General features: G+C 37.2%; 1 long non-coding RNA gene across 1 annotated transcript; it reads right to left on the reverse strand.

Moving 5' to 3' along the window:
* Positions 1-273: 273 nt before the first annotated feature.
* On the reverse strand, positions 274-10,362 carry LOC105947224. Its single transcript, XR_001170641.3, has 3 exons — positions 10,285-10,362; positions 4,452-4,543; positions 274-430 (listed from the first exon to the last, which is right to left on the reverse strand). It is a non-coding gene; the product is annotated as an uncharacterized LOC105947224 (long non-coding RNA).
* Positions 10,363-17,740: the final 7,378 nt, after the last annotated feature.

Raw genomic sequence — 17,740 nt, forward strand, 5'->3', positions numbered from 1 at the left:
GGCACTTCTTTTAAATAGGTCGGGTTTCCTGATAAAGATGCTAATTAAAATTAATCCTCCAAGTACCCTGAAGGTTTTCAGTGTTTAGAAAACAGATACATTCGAACCAAGGGTTTATTTCACTAGTAAATATGCTGAAGCTGTATAAACAAGGGCAGCTTTTTTACACTGGAGTTTAAGATGAAGATCAATAAAAGATTAACACCTTTGATTTATGAAAATGCTGCATGATAAAAAAGACAATGAGATGAGACAGTGTTCTGTAAACGGCATTTATTCATTTCAGGAAAAAAAAGGCGTGTTAAATGCTGCGAATGAAAGAATACACAGAACAATAGGGAGATGCCTTTACAATCTTGTCATTATAGAACACAATACAGTTGTTTCTTTGTGTTGCGAGTCTGTTTTTTTTTCCTTCCTTATGAAAGATCTGTAGGAAAATACAAGCATTGAGCACACAGATTATTCAGTTTCACACATGACATCTGCATTTACTTTTTAAGAATAATTAACTTTTTTTTTTTATTTTAGGAATTATGTTACAAAGGTTTTTTTTTTGTAATTTACCTTTTATTTATTTGGATCCATATTTTTGATAACCTTTATCCAAATAATCATGCATAGATTATATATTAGATTTAAAAACTTGAGGTTGTTAGCAAAAAAAAAGGGGAAATAAAGAAGTGTTTGTTACTGATTTGTTCTTTATCAGTGACCTCTGTGGAACAAGGCACGGAATCATTATTCTGCCTGAGAATAACATCTAATTGGATTTCCACAGTGAAGCTCCATTTATGAATGCAAATTTATATTATTCTGTGAAATAAATCTTTACAATATTTCATTCAACTCACAATAATGAAAAGGTAACATGAATAGAAAAAAAAGCTGAAAAAAAGAAACTGTTATACTGGAAGACACACCCTGTAATTCTTATATGTGTTGCAAATTATATTATATTTCTGTAAGTGCTTGTGGGTAGAATTCGTATATCCTTTGATGTGGTTGTGCTATAATAGGCTAATGGTAAATTAATATATACTGGTGTTTGTTCTCCCTGTTGTACATGCTTACTAAGTATGCTGACTGTTAATATATGTGTGTATATGAATGGACATATTACAGAACAATTTTTTTACATTTTTAGATTTTTTTTTTAATATTGGCTATAGCATTATTTACATATACAGGTATTGCTTGTTAAATATATATATATAATTAAAAGTGCAGGTTCTGTGATTGTTTAGATGCAGAGTGAAGACACATAGATAAATATTATACCTACACAATATTGGGTAGAGCTTTCTCAGTTATTCTCGTACTTGCTGCTAATTACCGGCAGAAGTCTATTAGCAAATGGCCCAGGATGTCAACAAAAGACTAAAGTAATGCAGAGCAGACACTAAAAAGTCATTTTATAACATGAAAGAATGTGTGTATTCTATCTCCATGTCATTACAATAGTTCAAAGCTTGGATGGTGTATGTTTTCTAACTTAATTACCACAGGATATTTCCCCCACCAGGCCTTGTTTAATCAAACCATACCATTTTATGGCTTTTGAATTACAAAGGATAATCTTTACAATGTGCATTGTTTGAAATATTTTACCTCGACATTAATTTTCTGTCACAATTAGCCAGAAAAAAAACATGCCTAAGGAATGCAATATGGCCTGAAAATAATTGATTGTAAATGAACCATCTACCTTCAAATGGTCTTTGAATATACTGTATGTTATGTAATGTTGCCTGTTCCTATTTTTAAGGTAGGGCATCTATGAAAAAGAATTGTGTATTTTCAGGATAAATTAACTCAAATTGAACCTTCTAATTATTTTCTCCAAAGCAATTACTATATATTTTCTTTCTTAGGAACTGCATAATTTATAGTAAATAAATGTGTGTGTTAATTTTATTTTACACAGTAAAATAAAAATAGAAACATATTCATTTGATGATCTTGGGCATTTACATTGCCATATGTTTTCCCTAAAATTATTGATATTTTTGTATTTTTAATTTATTATATTCTTTATCAAATAATGTTTTTTTGTTTTTTTTTAAATTTAACTATTTTCTTGGAATTCTGAGCATCTAACAGGATGCTACAAGTAACCCTTAATTATTATTTTCACTAATATAACAATTTCTATTATTTAAAAAGAAGCTAAAGCTGTGCTAAGTTATAGGCTTTCCTCTTTGTTCCTGGATTTGTTGATTTTACTTCTGTTGCCAGCATAGATCAATTGACCTTACTGTTTCCAGTTACTGACTGATTATTGGATATCTCATGCTTGCTGCTTGCTCTGAACCATCCCTGACTTCAGAGCTTCAGAACTCAATCTGCCCCAAACCTAAGTTTAACTTCACTTTTAGCACTCTTGCCACTTGTATCTTTAGCTGCAGCCATGCTTATGAGACACATACATACATGATGATAATGAACCTCCCCATAATTTTATCCTATCTACTTGCTGATAGGGAGGAGAACATTTTATCAGTTGGGTAGCTAGCAAGGTTCAGCACCAGACTGGCAATTTGTGAATTCTGGCAAATGCCAGAGGGGCTGCAGTCAGATGCCATAGGCACTACAAACTTAGTGGAGGGGGATTGTTTAGGCATCTGTGCACTTGAAATGCTAGGGCATATTTTGAATCCCAGTAGGGGCCTGAGAAAGTAAATCCTATTCAATACCTTCTCTTGGAATTTTCAGTTGTGGGAAGAAAAAGTATTGAATCATATTCAATACCTTTTGCTTTGTTCTTCAATTGTGGGAGGAGAAGGTTTTGAATTTAATTATTACAATTTTCAAACTTAAAATGCACACAAGGATTTTTGGCCCAAAAATCTGCCCCGCCAGTTGGCTTTTGTGTCAGTATGCACTGATTTCTTTGCAGATACAGAGCAAATTAGTGTTTTCTCCCCTGTTATTGTCTTAGGGCTCTGGCACTGGTTTCCTCTCAAGGCAAATTCCGCGATTTCGGGGTGCCGCGTATGCCATCCCACCGGCGATTTACATTCTCGCCGGTGGGATGGCATTTCGGGGAGATTAGTCCCCCGCGACAAGGGAGATTTGTAGTGGGCGACTAGTCTCCCCGTGTGCCAGAGCCCTAAGAAGAACAAATTACACAGTGCCTTAAAGTGGTTGTTCATCATTCAAGTCAGTTCTTGCCAAGGTGCAGTAACCCATAGAAACCAGTAAGATGTTCCACCTACTGATTGGTTGCTATGGGTTACTGCTCTGGGCAAACTTAGTGCCTTTTATTATATAACCCCATAATAAGGGTCCCTATAACATTCACACAACATAGGCACACACTTTAGGATCAATTTTATCAGCAGTCATTTAAAAATCAAATGGGCCAATAAGACCAAAAAAATGAAAAGCTCTTATTTGATTTGTCATAGCTAGTGATCAGTGAAAGAACATTTAGCAAAACCGTGGACACTATTTCGGAGTCAATTTGTTTTTCTCAGTGCAAAAAACTTTTTTTGGTGAAAAAACACATGGAGAAATTCCAGTAATGCTGCTACCAATTGTTCTAGCACAAAACAAGATGCATGGGAAAACTTTAATACTGCCATAGACATTTTTTTACTTGATCTTTTTTTCCTTGCAAAAAAATTGTGAGGTTTTTCTTGTGGTGAAAAAAAATGCATGACAAAATTCTACTACAGATTTTCAAACATTTTTGTCATGAAATGGTATCAGGCAAAAAACATACATCATTTATATGTATCATGCACATATAAAATGATTGTCTTTACAGAACATATTCTGAATTTTATTGCGTTAAATTTGGTTTTATCTCTGGCACAGTCAGCCATTTTTTATCTATTGCCTAAACAAAACCCGTCAGCTCTATTGAGTTTAATGGAAATGTAGATGAATGGACTAATAGAAATGTAAATTAATGTGATTTACCTCTCAGTGTACACGCAGGGAGCGAAAATCTGCCTTGTGTGTGCAGTAGTAGGCTTATTGCATTTAATCTTATCACTACACATACTGGATATGTGTTTGGGATGGATCTGTATTTTTTTCCATCATCATAAATATACCAGCAGAGAAAACTCCATCTTCCATAAGCCATAACCAATCAGATATTTGCTTTCATTACTCTAACTTTTTTGAGACTAATTAAAGTTAAATGCTAACAGGTTGCTCTGGTTTGCTGCATGGAGCAAATTTGCCCCATGTTGAATTATCATTTTTTTTCCAAAGATTTTGAATTTAGTATTTTGTATTTAGGTAAAAGGCCTTTATACATGGATGAAAGTAAATGGCTAACTTCACATTTAGTGCAATAACTTGAAACTGCCTTCAGTCTTATTGTAATTCTGTTATATGGAAAGATTACAAAATGTAAGCCATCAGAGAGATCAAAGGGTACTCATCCTATACTTCATTATATATTAATATATACATTATTTATTAGTTTTACCTACGTGAGTAAGATGAGAAGTTGTATCTTCCTACAGCTGCAGGCCTCAGGTGTCATCCCATTCTACAACGGTAGATGAAATGGGGACAATATTATCTGGCAATGAGAGAACAATTTTCCAAAGTAAGCAAGAAACTACAGTTTGCTGTCGATGACAATGCAAAAAGGAAACCTGATAAGACATTGAAATATTAGCCTCTATCGTTACTAAGCAATTTAAGGTATTTTAATTGCAGGCCTGTCTGATTAACCAACTTTACATTTTTAATGCCCAAGTAACTTATTGCATTTTTCCAAATGAATATTTGTCCAATTTGCTTGTTTTCTAATGACCTGCTGCCATATAAAAGATAGAAAAACAACAATATAGAGGCTTTTTAGCTTTTTAACTGTGGGTGCATCAGCTCTTTCTAATCACTCTTGTCTTGAAAGGTTTCTTTGAACCTTTTACATGCCATAGACTCTAGGATTTTTCTTTGACCAAATTTAATATAGCTTTTGCGAACCTGGAAACTGTTTAGCAACCACTTCTGACAGATTGTACAGTGAGGAAATGTTGCTTATATTTTTAGAAGACAACAACCAATCAGCAGCTAGTAGTTACTGTTTGAAATCAGACATCTTCTGGTAGGGTTTTCTAATAAAAATCGCGTTGGTTCTCCTAGGAAGAAATTCTTGTCAAAAAGTTCAGTTCTAAACAAATCATTGGGTGATCGGGCATTATTCTATCTCTATCTCTCTAAAGACTGAAAACATCTTTAAAACATCTTTTCAAATGGAAGTTTTGGCAGTGAAATAAGTCACAATATAAAGCTGCAATTCCCATGGGCGAATATTGGCTGCCAACTGGACAGTTTCTGATTGTGGCCTCCCTGAACAATATGTGATCAGGGTTCAATTAGATATATATCAGGGAGGCTGGAAGAGCCCATTCTGATGGGTCTACAAGGGGCCCTTTTTGACAGGGAGCTAAATATGAAGATTAACCAAATACCAAATTTGCCAAATGAGTAAATCCTGTGCATTACAAGCCTTTGGCCACATTCAAGTGTGACTGTTTCTCTACCTATATATAAATGTTGCTTGCAAAACAGCCCACCGGTACTCCTCCACTCACTCTTGTGTCTGTACTAGTGATGAGTGAATTTTTCCGCCAGGCATGGATTCGCTGCAAAATTCCACATTTGACCATTGGTGATTTTTGTTTTTCAAAAGAAAAATTCACAGAGTGAGGAAAAACTCCAGTCACATAAAAAAAAAGTTGCGGTTGCATCAAATAAGTTGTATCAAAAATGTTGCGGTCTTGTCAGTGCTATTTTGTTGTGAAGACACAAGATTAAGCATTTTTACTATGTGTCTACACACAAGGCGATACAGCCATGTCTAACCATATCCAGTGTTACAGATAACAGCAGTCCATAGGCAGTTTACAACTATAGCCAGCTGGTCGCTAAAACAGCACAGTGAGACACCATGCACATGGGGTCAAGTGAGTTTCCTAACAAGTAGCCTGCTAAAACTCATTCATTATTGACGACTTGTTTATTGCTTCCACCCTTGTTAGCCTGTTCTCTTGCCAGACAAGCTTCCTCCTCACTAGCCTATGTTCAGCACAGGCTTTTGTTGGAAAGTGACATATAAACCAGTCTGAACTTTACACTGGTCAAGTGCTAGACAATTACACCTATCCTAATTATCCAGAATTCGCCTTATTAACACAGGGCCATAACTAGAGTTTCACAGCACTCACTAGAAGATCACAAAATGGTTTTGCAACCTTAGACTCCCATCTTTTGCTTGTGCAAAAGATAACCTGTTGTTGTAAAGTACACATTTTAAATATAATATGGTTTAGTGTACTTTTTGCTTTCAAGAACACCTCAATTAATGGCACTAAGGTCTGTTGGTGGCGGCACCTTTTAATCTCTACTATTTGATAATGGTGGTCATAATTCCACGTTTTCCCCTAGAATACAAGAGAATTGAGCATAAGCAGCCCCTGCCACTTGATTATCACTTTGCAGTGGAATGCCATCTATGGTTATTCCCAATTATGTGACCCTCACTACCAGGAAGTTACTAGCAAAATACTCCATGATAAAACTAAAGCTTATGGCAAACTTCTATTCACTTTTTGCAATTATTATTATTATTATTAACATTTATTTATAAAGCACCAACATATTCCGCAGCGATGGAATTGAATGGAATAAGTATTTTATAGACACATTGGGGAGTATCTTTTTTCCCATAAAAATGAAAAATGCACCAGTGACCCCCAGAACATTCATTTGAAGCAGTGTAGGTGTTTTTTTCACGGTGAGGGCAGTGAGGTTGCAGAATTCCCTGCTGTGATGCTGCGTTGCTGTGATGGCAGATTCTATTAATGCTTTTAAGAGTGGCTTGGATGATTTCTTGAACAAGCATAATATCTAAGACTATTGTGATACTAATATCTACAGTTAGCTCTATTAACTGATGTGTTGAAAAAAGACCAAAGTCCATCAAGTTCAACCCCTCCAACTGAACCCCAGTGCACATATATACACACATTTACCAACTTATCTTTATACTCACATATATAAACTATATAAACCATATTGGTATATATAGTTTATATATGTGAGTATAAAGATAGGTATGTATGTATATATAACTTTATTTATGAAGCGCCATAAGGGTAACTAGTGCTGTACAATCTTACAATATACAAAATTACACACAGGTAGGACAAGTGTTATAATAAATACAATAAATAAGTATAAATACACAGGGAGTAAGTGCCATGTGGTATGAGATACTGTAGCAAGGAGGTGCCTGTCCCGTAGAGCTTACAATCTAAGGGGCTGATTTACTTACCCACGAACGGGTCGAAATGAGTCCGATTGCGTTTTTTTCGTAATGATCGGTATTTTGCGATTTTTTCGTATGTTTTGCGATTTTTTCGGATTCTTTACGAATTTTTCGTTACCAATACGATTTTTGCGTAAAAACACGAGTTTTTCGTATCCATTACGAAAGTTGCGCATTTTTCGTAGCGTTAAAACTTACGCGAAAAGTTGCGCATTTTTCGTAGCGTTAAGTTTTAACGCTACGAAAAATGCGCAACTTTTCGCGTAAGTTTTAACGCTACGAAAAATGTGCAACTTTTTACGCAACTTTCGTAATGGATACAAAAAACTCGCGTTTTTACGCAAAAATCGTATTGGTAACGAAAAATTCGTAAAGAATCCGAAAAAATCGCAAAACATACGAAAAAGTCGCAAAATGTTCGTTTTCAAGTCGGAACTTTTCCAATTCGGGTCGGATTCGTGGGTTAGTAAATCAGCCCCTAAGTGTGTGTATATATGTGCACTGGGGTTCAGTTGGAGGGGTTGAACTTGATGGACTTTGGTCTTTTTTCAACCCAATTTAACTATGTAGCTATGTAATTGAATGTGCAAATAGGCCACTTGTTTGGATGACTTGGAAGATTGTCCAGTGTATAGCCACCTCTACTCTCAGGATCAGAGTCAGCATCCAGCAGAACAAAGGAGGATCAATTACCCTTCATCTGAAAGGCATGCTAACAATTACTACACTGCTGCTAGGAGATAACTGACTGATTTAACAATGAGCATGAAAGAGATAAGAAAGCTTGACTTAAGCTGGCCATACACGTGGCGATCTCACGATGTTTCGTACGACCGTCGGTCGCACGAAACATCGTCAGATCCGCCACACACCATTCAGGGCTGAATCGGCAGGTAAGGAGGTAGAAACAATAGGATTTCTACCTCCTTCTGCCGATTCAGCTCTGAAGGGAGAATTTTGGTCAGGCGCCTTCTATGGCGCCCGATCAAAATTTTCTAACCTGGCCGATCGGCGAGTCGACCGATACCAGCAGCTTCCTGCGATATCGGTCGGCTCGCTGACATGCCATACACGCACCGATTATCGTACGAAACGAGGTTTCGTACGATAATATCGGTGCGTGTATGGCCACCTTTAAGCTAGTCATACATTATAAGATCCGCTCCTTTGGTGGATCAGGCTGATACATTGATACGAGCCCATGTGGTCCTCGATCCAATGGAAAAAATAAGTTTTGCCCAGATATCAGTCAGGTAGGCCTGTCAGAGGGGCCTATACAAAGTAAGATAAACTGAATAATAAGTGTGAAGGGGCCAGATTGGCAACTTAAATCTGCCCATGTATGACCACCTTAAGGGCTCTGGCACACGGGGAGATTAGTCACCTGCGACAAAACTCCCTGTTCGCGGGCGACTAATCTCCCCGAGTTGCCATCACCTGCCATCCCACTGGCAAAAATGTAAGTCGGCGGTGGGATGGCACACGCGGTGGCGCGATTTCGGGAAATCGCCGAAGTTGCCTCGCAAGGCTTTTTCGGCGATTTTTCGGAAAAACATGTTTTTTTTCAAAACGCATCAGTTAATAGAGCTTCTCCAGCAGATTCTTGCATTGGCATTCATTTTAAAAACAATACAAACATATTTTTTTTATATTTAATTTTGAAATTTTACATGGGGCTAGCCATATTCTTCATTTGACAGGGTGCCACAGCCATGTGAACCGTGCTTTGATAAACTTCATTCAAAGTTTACTGCTGAGCTGCAATTTGGAGTGATATTACCACCTCCCTTTCCATCCCAGCAGCCAATCAGCAGAACAATGGGAAGACAGCATGATAGCAGCTCCCAGTCAGAATAGCACTCAGTAGTAAGAAATCCAAGTCTAGCTTGGGACTCCTCCAGTTACGTGACAGTAGGAGAAACAATAGGTTACCTGCCTCCTGGATGAACCAACACCACCTCAAACTTAACCTAGTTAAAACAGAGCTCATAGTCTTCCTGCCCACACCCAGCCCTTCTCCTCCTTTCACCATTACTATTGACTGCATGACCATTAACCCTATTAATTCAGCATACTGCCTGTGGGTTATCTTTGACCAGTGCCTCTCCTTCTCTAACCATATTAAAACTGCCAAAACCTGCCGCTTTTTCCTCTGCAATATTGGCAAGATACACCCCTTCACAAGTTACTGCTAAAACACTAATCCATACCCTTATCCTTTCTCGCTTAGATTATTGAAATCTCCTACTAACCAGCCTCCCGGACTCCCATCTCTCTCCCCTGCAATCAACCTCAAACTCTGCTGCCAGTATTTTCCTGTTCTCTCCTAAGAGGGAATTTGTCCAGTCCCAAGTAATCTCCCTAGCATGGATGTCTGTTAAGCAAAGGATAGCATACAAAATCATTCTGCTAATGTTCAAAGCCCTTCACTCCTCTGCTCCTCACTACATTTCTTCACTGGTCTCCCTGTACTTCCTGGTCATCTCCTCCGCTCCTCTCAGAGGCTTTGTCTTTTTACACTATCCACACCCACTGTTCTCTCTCATCTTAAAACTTTCTATCTTGCTGCTCCTTACCTCTGGAACTCTATCCCTGAATTCCTCCGTAGGGAACAATCACTCTCTCTCTTTAGGAAAAAACTCTGCTACCTTCTGGAGCACTAAAACATTATTTTGTCTAGTCTTGTGCTTAAGGGCAAATGCCCATACCTTGTGCACTCTTACCTTCCAATTTGTGTCTGTATGTTACCCAACCACATAGATTGTAAGCTCTATGGGGCTAGTACCTCCTTCCTACGGTGTCTCATACTACATGGCACTTAATCTCTGTGTATTTATACTTATTTATTGTATTTATTATAACACTTGTTCTCCCTGTGTGTAATTATGTATATTGTAAGGTTGTACAGAGATGAGTATCCTTGTAGCGCTTTATAAATAAAGTTATACATACATACATACATACATACATACATACATACTTACATTAAGGAGTGGATTAGAGCAGTTTAGATTTATTCGGCTTTTTCTCTGTCTGAGGAGAAACAAACTGCTATGCTGTTGGCCTAAGGGTAATTGAAGGTAATTTGCCCATGGGCAGTAACCCATGGCAACCAATCGAATTGTTGCATTCATTTTACTACCTACAACTTCCTGAAAAAATCCAATAGATGATTGGTTGCTATGGGTTACTCCCCATGGGCAATTTTGTAAATGTAGATAAATGTCCCCCACACATTGTTCTTGTAACCTTTGCTAATTCTCCTCTAGGAAGGTGGCAAAACTATCAGAATAATTTGCATCAGCTATCTACACAGAAAAATGTTTGCATAGTAAAGCATGAAAGTAACGATCTGCTTTTATTTGAAGGTACTAAACAGAATAGACCAACAGACAGACCTACATATATGTATACATCATTTAGGAAAATATGTACAGGCAAAATTAACCAATGTGCTTTTTTTCTTTTTGTTCCTGTACTAGTTCCACATTGGTGGAGTTTTGGGAATTTGCAGCCCTGTATAGACATACACACCCATGTTTTTTCACATGTTTCCAATCAATTAATTTATTCATTTGCCCACCTTTATATTAGGAAGTTAAGAAAATGTAGCATGTGTAATTACAGCATGTAATGAGAATACTGGTTTCCTATATTCTGTAAAGGAAAGTATAAAATGTTGGTGCAATGTTTTCAGAGTCATGTCTATGAAAACCTAGATACAAGAAAAATACAAGCGAGTCTTATATGTAAGCACCTGGGTTGATGTTTAATGTATTGGCAACTTCCTCCTTACACTGTGTAACTTGGATGAAATTACAGTTACCTAGAAAAGACTGGGGCTGTTAATATGCTGGGAAGCTGGGCTTAGCTTTTGTCAGTCTGTGGTTTAAACACTTAAATGTCAAAAGAGCAATGAATTGGTTTCCCCTCTGCAGTGAATCTGTTAACTACACTAACTACACATTATATTTTGTGTGCATGGAAAAAAACTGCATTTCTTAAAGTGCTCTAACATTGGCATAAGCCACATCTTATTCTAAGCCCAACCTTTCTACTTAACAGCACAGCACCCAGAAGTTATTTTTCATTATTTTCTTGTGCAATTAATTAAATTATTTAGGATTCTGAACTAAATGTTTACACAAATATATTTATTGTATGTAATTGCTAGAGATGATTAAAAGCAACAGAAATGCACATTTGGGTACATGCAATTATTTTTATTATCATTCACATAATTCTATCATTTTATGCAGTGGTCCTCTGACCCAGTGAAGATTTTGGCTTCATTAGAAGCCAATTAACCTACCTTTAGACATTTACTTATGAGAAGGTAATCTGTAAAGTACACTAGGCCATTTTTTTGCACTTTGCATGCTGTCCTCCTCTCTTAGAATTTCCACAGGCTGTGTCAGACTAGGGTGTTTGGGGCCCACCAAGGCTTTCACCTCAGAGCCCGACACCACAGTCACGAAACTCTCCACCAGTCTACACCTCCCCTCCATTGCACTCACCTCCCTGCATAACCTTTTATTTGCGATCAGGTGTAGGGGAGGAGTGCTCAAATGTTCTGGCTTGGAGCAGGGACAGGGCCTGGTGTTCCACTGGCCCAGTCCAACCATGGCTGCAGGTTGACTCTGCCCCCATGAATACAGTCTCAGTTTAGCATTGCTGTATTTATGAAGGACAAGAGACACATATGCGTCCTGATGCACAAATTAGGGAACAGCATAGAACACAGGTTCCTATGGCAGGCAGAAAGGAAGGTGGAAAGGACTGGCTCCTCCAGTCAGACTTAAGGCCTTGAATGGGTATTAAGGGGTGTTCTTTTGTTCCCCTTTTATGTTTTTAAGTGCATATGTAACAAGAAGTCCAAAAGAAAATGCCAATTATGATACTTTAGGTGATGTAGTTCTTGAGATATAGAGGTGAAAATGTTGCAGAGGTAGTGCATTAATGATATCTCTTTTTTTTCAAGTCTTTTATCTTGCACAGGATATAATAGAATTTCAGCAGGTCTAAGCTGGAGAACAATATTTTGGTGAAATAGTTGGCAATATTTTCAGTAAGTCACAAGAATTTTCAATGGGATAAGGGAAACAGTCACACTGCCTTTGCTTTGACGCCATAATATGTATTATCGAATACCATTATGTAGTGAATAGTTACATAGTACATGAGGGTAAAAAAAGAAAAATGTCAGTACATCCATAAAAACCTGCAGAAAGTGGCTTGAAATAGGAGATTATAAGAATGCACCCACTTTTTATTTCATGACATCCTGGGTGGGCTCATAGCAACTGGTTTCTTGTTTCACATCTTCACACATTGTAGGCACATAGCTGGCAAGGGACAACAAACATTTTGACAGGTGTGTGTCACTGGAAATGTACACATTTAGTTTCAAAGAAAGTGTTTTCATTTACACTTGGTCTTGTTATGCTTCTATTTACATTTATAAATGTTTGTTTAAACATTTTTGGAACATGCATTTTTTTTGTTTTCTTATTTTTCCCCATCTCTTCCTTGGTAAATTAGACAAAATGGTAACACTTTTTGTAATTATTTAATTAATACAGGTGCTACAATGTATGTTAAATCTGTATACTCCAATTCCTCGATGAAAGGGTTAATCCCACTTGTAAGCCTTCCGTATGCTCTATTTAAAAGCAAGAATAAATTATAAATAGAACATTGCACCAGACCCTACTTTTTTTCTTTTAAGCAATTACTAAATGCTAAACCATTGAGTCTAAAATGACACTTATTTGAGGAATTAAAAAAGATGTCTGTTACTTGAATTACCACTTAAATGGTAAAGGAGACACATCTGAAAAACGAAACCTGAATCCTTTATTGATAAGAGAGTCTGGAGTTCTAAGTACATGCAAATCCATTAAATGAGAAAGGGCTTGCAGTGAGATGCCAGTTATTTTAAACTGCGGGAGCTCAGCTCTCACAATTCAGACTTACCTTTGGATTGCTATTGATTTAATCGTATACCCCCTGTTGTGCTGGTGCAGGGTGCATTAAGCTAAATTGCACTGCAGTGACATTTTACATGCTTTCCTATATGTTATCTGAGGGTAAGCTCCTTGACACAGACCTCCTAACCTTACACCCCTATGTATAAATATATCCATCATAATTTCTTTAGAAAACAGAAAGCTTTTCCATTAAACTGTACAATAGTGGAACATAAACATGCAGAAATAGGCCAGGATATATCAACTATCTATGAGTAGCAAATTGCAAACTAAAAAGATTTTATAGACAATATACAATGACAATACAGAAAGGTAATAGCATAAAAGTGGAAGAAAAAGTCCAAAGAGATTACTGGTGGATCCTGGTTGTTGGACTGTAGGTTCCCCTTAATCACCAACAAACAAATCAATAGAAAGGTGCCCATGTATGTGGTGATCAGTTGGGGGAAATAAGAGAAGAGGAGCCACAATGATGTTTTTATGATAGGATAGATTAGAAAAGGCTATACTGTGGTGAATTTTTCCCAAAGATTCCAAAACACACATTAACAAATGACAATCAGGATTGGTATAATTTTTTAATGAACTTTTTTTTGTGGGGCTGTTCACAGTGCTTCATAATTCACAGTGGAAATGATCTTGAGTTATTCTTCACATTTTGATTACAGGTACTTATTACAGGTACCCTCTGTGTGTCAAAGCCCTTAGGTTATTGGCACAACAGTGGTTTGACTGCAACTGTGAATATTTGGTAGTTAATATGCCCCATCTGCCTGTCAAAGCTTTTTCACTGATTTCAAATACCTTAAAACAGTGGACCAAAGCCAAATAAAAAGGTGTTGTTGGGAATATTCAGTAAGAGGAAACCATCATAGCTTGCAGCATCCACTTGACATTAGCTTGGACATGGGGGAAGAAGATGGTAGTGTGAGTGGGGGTCAGGGGATGCTTATGCCAGCCTGATCATGGGGCGCAATTGATTAATTTACACCCTGACTGATGCCAGCAAAAGCTCATTTGCAAGCTTTTGTGAAATAATACAGCACTGTGTATTAAAAAAAAACACTACTTACAAGAACCATAATATCTAATGAAAGATAAGAAGAAGTAACAACTGTTTATGTATTATTCATAATGTCCTAGTCATCATTTCATTTCCCAACCTTGAGCTCAAAGGACACAGGGGTTGACCTCTTGTTCTTCTGAACATTTTTGTTTAGAAAATCCCTATCATTGCCTTCAGCAAAATATGAGCAACAAATAGTGGCAGTAAGCACCTGGGAATAAAGGCAATGTAATTACTTGAAAACTCAGGGTACAGCATTGCACCACTTTGAATAAATGACACTTTTGCACCTCTGCAATTATGGCAAAAGCAGGCTCAAGGTGCAAGCTCTTTTTCATAACATGAACAACTGTTTGCAGTCACAAGCTTCAACCTCTAAAGTGGCTGGATGTAGGCCCCAAGGGTGTTCATTGTGTAGCCTATTGAAATACAGTGCTTCTTGTCTCAGTCATTTATAATATTGAGGACATATGTAAGGTATATAATAAAATAAAGGTGGATGGAAACAGGCAATCACGTCTACAGCAAAAATAAATACACCTGGGTGCAGTCTTTAAACATAGTATAATCTTGAAGGAAAGGCACCGCACTCATAGGACTTAAATCAAGCAAATACATTTATTTGAACGTGCAACTAACGTTTTGGTTGCCTCCGCAGCTTTCTCAAAGTGACTGATAAACCCAATCTGTCACAAAAAAACAAGGTGACGTCATAGTATGTGTGCCAGTATAGAAACACCAAACGTGTATACAAAAGTAAAAAAGTAAATAAAGAGTGAAAAGAATATCCATAAAATTAAACCAAAATAAATGATAATAAAGAAACAAGGAAACAAAAAAGAAGAAAAGAACAGATACCAAAATTATAGGACAGCCTGATGCACTGATCTGCAACTGCCCATAAAGAGGTCATCGTAATCGCACAAGTGACAGGTAAGTTAATGTGCTGAATTTACACCGCAAGAAGATCATAATAATTGCATCAGGAGACAGGTGAGAATAGGTCATAGGACCACCATGTAGGTGGATATCATCACCAGTATGATCAGCAGTAGATCACAATAAATACTGAGTTTAGGCTTACGTTATTCTTGTGCAATCAAAGTGGTTGAGGAGCAATGCGGCAGCTGTTGTATACTACTGCAGTAGAGGCTGCGAAGTGTACCTATAGTTCATTCGGGTCTAAAGAAAAAATCGAATTATTATCATATTGAAACTGATTCAACGAGACATTGAAACCTTAGCTGACTGATGAAGTCGGGAACATAAAAGGTCGGTTTTAAAATATTTGACTGCTGGGAAATGTAATGCCCTCAAATCCTTGGATATGAATAAGAATGTGGTTATTAAGGCAGCAGATAAGGGGGGTCCCGTGGTGGTGTTAGATGCTGTGGCATATGAGAAGGAAGAAATGCGACAACTATTAGACAATGATACCTACACACCCCTTACTGAGGACCCCACACAGGTATTACAGAAGCAATTGGGAGACCTTCTGTTGGAAGGATTTAGTATGGGGATTCTAGACAAAAAGGAATATGAGTATTTAAATTGTACACATCCTGTTATCCCCATATTTCATATCCTACCTAAAGTCCATACAATTGCCAACCTTTTAAGGGGATACAACAATGTGTATCAATAAGTTGGTGGACCTGGAATGGAAGCCCACATACAGGTGATTCACCATTGACGCACCATTGATGTTACAACCTTGTATTCGTCCACAGACCATGGTGTGGGCTTGCATTTCATTCAATATTTATAGATCAGGGTGACCACTTTTCCACTAGACAGATTGAATTTATCATGCAGACAATTAATTTTTTGTTCTGATTTGTTGGACCACAGATGTAGAGACATAAGTCGTGAACAGAATTTAAAATATAAACCCAGATTTTGCACTGCCTATGGAAGAAGGGTGTTTGATATACAAAGGAGTATACAAGGCATAGGGGTGTGTTACTACAGGACCCGAACCTATGTAATACTCTTGATGAAAAACCCCTGTTTATTTTCAGGAGAGGGAGGAATATAGCTTCCTGGGTCTCTAAGAGCCTATATTCTACAGGCATTTGTGAACAAGGAGCAGCTTGGTTACGCTACAAGGGTACCTATAAATGTGGCAAAAGCAGGTGTAAAGCCTGCCATGTGATTAAAGTATCTAAAACCTTTACATGTACTTACACAGGACATACTTATGAAATCCCTCAATATTTCCAATCAAAGGGAATAGTGTACCTAGCCACATGTGAATGTGGAGCCCAGTATGTGTGCAAGACTATTCAGAGGGCGGGCACTAGGTTCCTTGAACATTTGTCGGCAATGGAAGAAAGGATTTCAAATCTGCAATAGTGAAACTATAGAGAAACACGTTAGTAGGGGGATGGTTATGTTTCAAATCATAGTTAAACCTAAATGGAGTATTAGAAAGGTTGATTTAGAAACTAAGGGATATATATTGGATCTACCGTTTAAAGTCTGAGGAACAGTATGGTGGTCTCAATAGGGAGTGGGATATCTCCTGTTATTGTAAAGCAAAATTAAAAAAGAAAAAAGGAACATAATATATGCAGAATAATCAAGGACAGACACACAGAAAATCTAAAATAAGAAATAAAAAATAAATAAAATAATAAGGTAAAGGAAAATTAAAAATATGAGTCATTAATTGTAGATTTGAATGTTTCCGGTCTTTTAATTTATGCTGAATATGTATTTAGGTCTATCTAGTGGTTAACAATGTTCATGGGTATTTATGATATGATGTGTGCATACCACAAAAGTGGTTGTATGGTGTTTTTAATCATTTTGTATTCATGAGGTTAACACACATGCTGGGTATCGGTAGGCATGTATTTAAATGTATGGTTATTGGGAAGCTTATTGGTTAAGCTTTTCTTGTGTTTTTAATGGATATAATAAAAGTGACTTTTTATTGAGAAGGCGATTCCGGTGCTCCATCTACACTTGAATTGATTAAATATAGTACAGGCATAGGATTACTTGGGGCCAGGGGTTTTCTGGATAAATGATCATTCTGTAATTTGGATCACTACACTGTAAGTCTGCTAGAAGACATTTAAAGGACAAGGAAAGTTGACAATCACTGGGATGGTGCCAAAAGTTAGGAGGAGCAATCTTTATACTGCTTCTTTCTTTGCGCAGGTGCGCATGTGCAGTAGAGTGAGAAGCCAAACTTTAACAAAAAAATGACTTTTGATCATTTTGCCACCAATATTGATTTACACAGCTTAGTTAGAATCAATTACAAGGTACTTTTTTTATTATTACAGAGAAATGGAAATTATTTTTAATAATTACAATAGCGTGCTTTAGATGGACTCTATGGGACATGGCCTTCCCATAATTCAGATTTTTCTG

This window comes from Xenopus tropicalis, chromosome 4, assembly GCF_000004195.4.
Source record: "Xenopus tropicalis strain Nigerian chromosome 4, UCB_Xtro_10.0, whole genome shotgun sequence".
NCBI lineage: Eukaryota > Metazoa > Chordata > Amphibia > Anura > Pipidae > Xenopus > Xenopus tropicalis.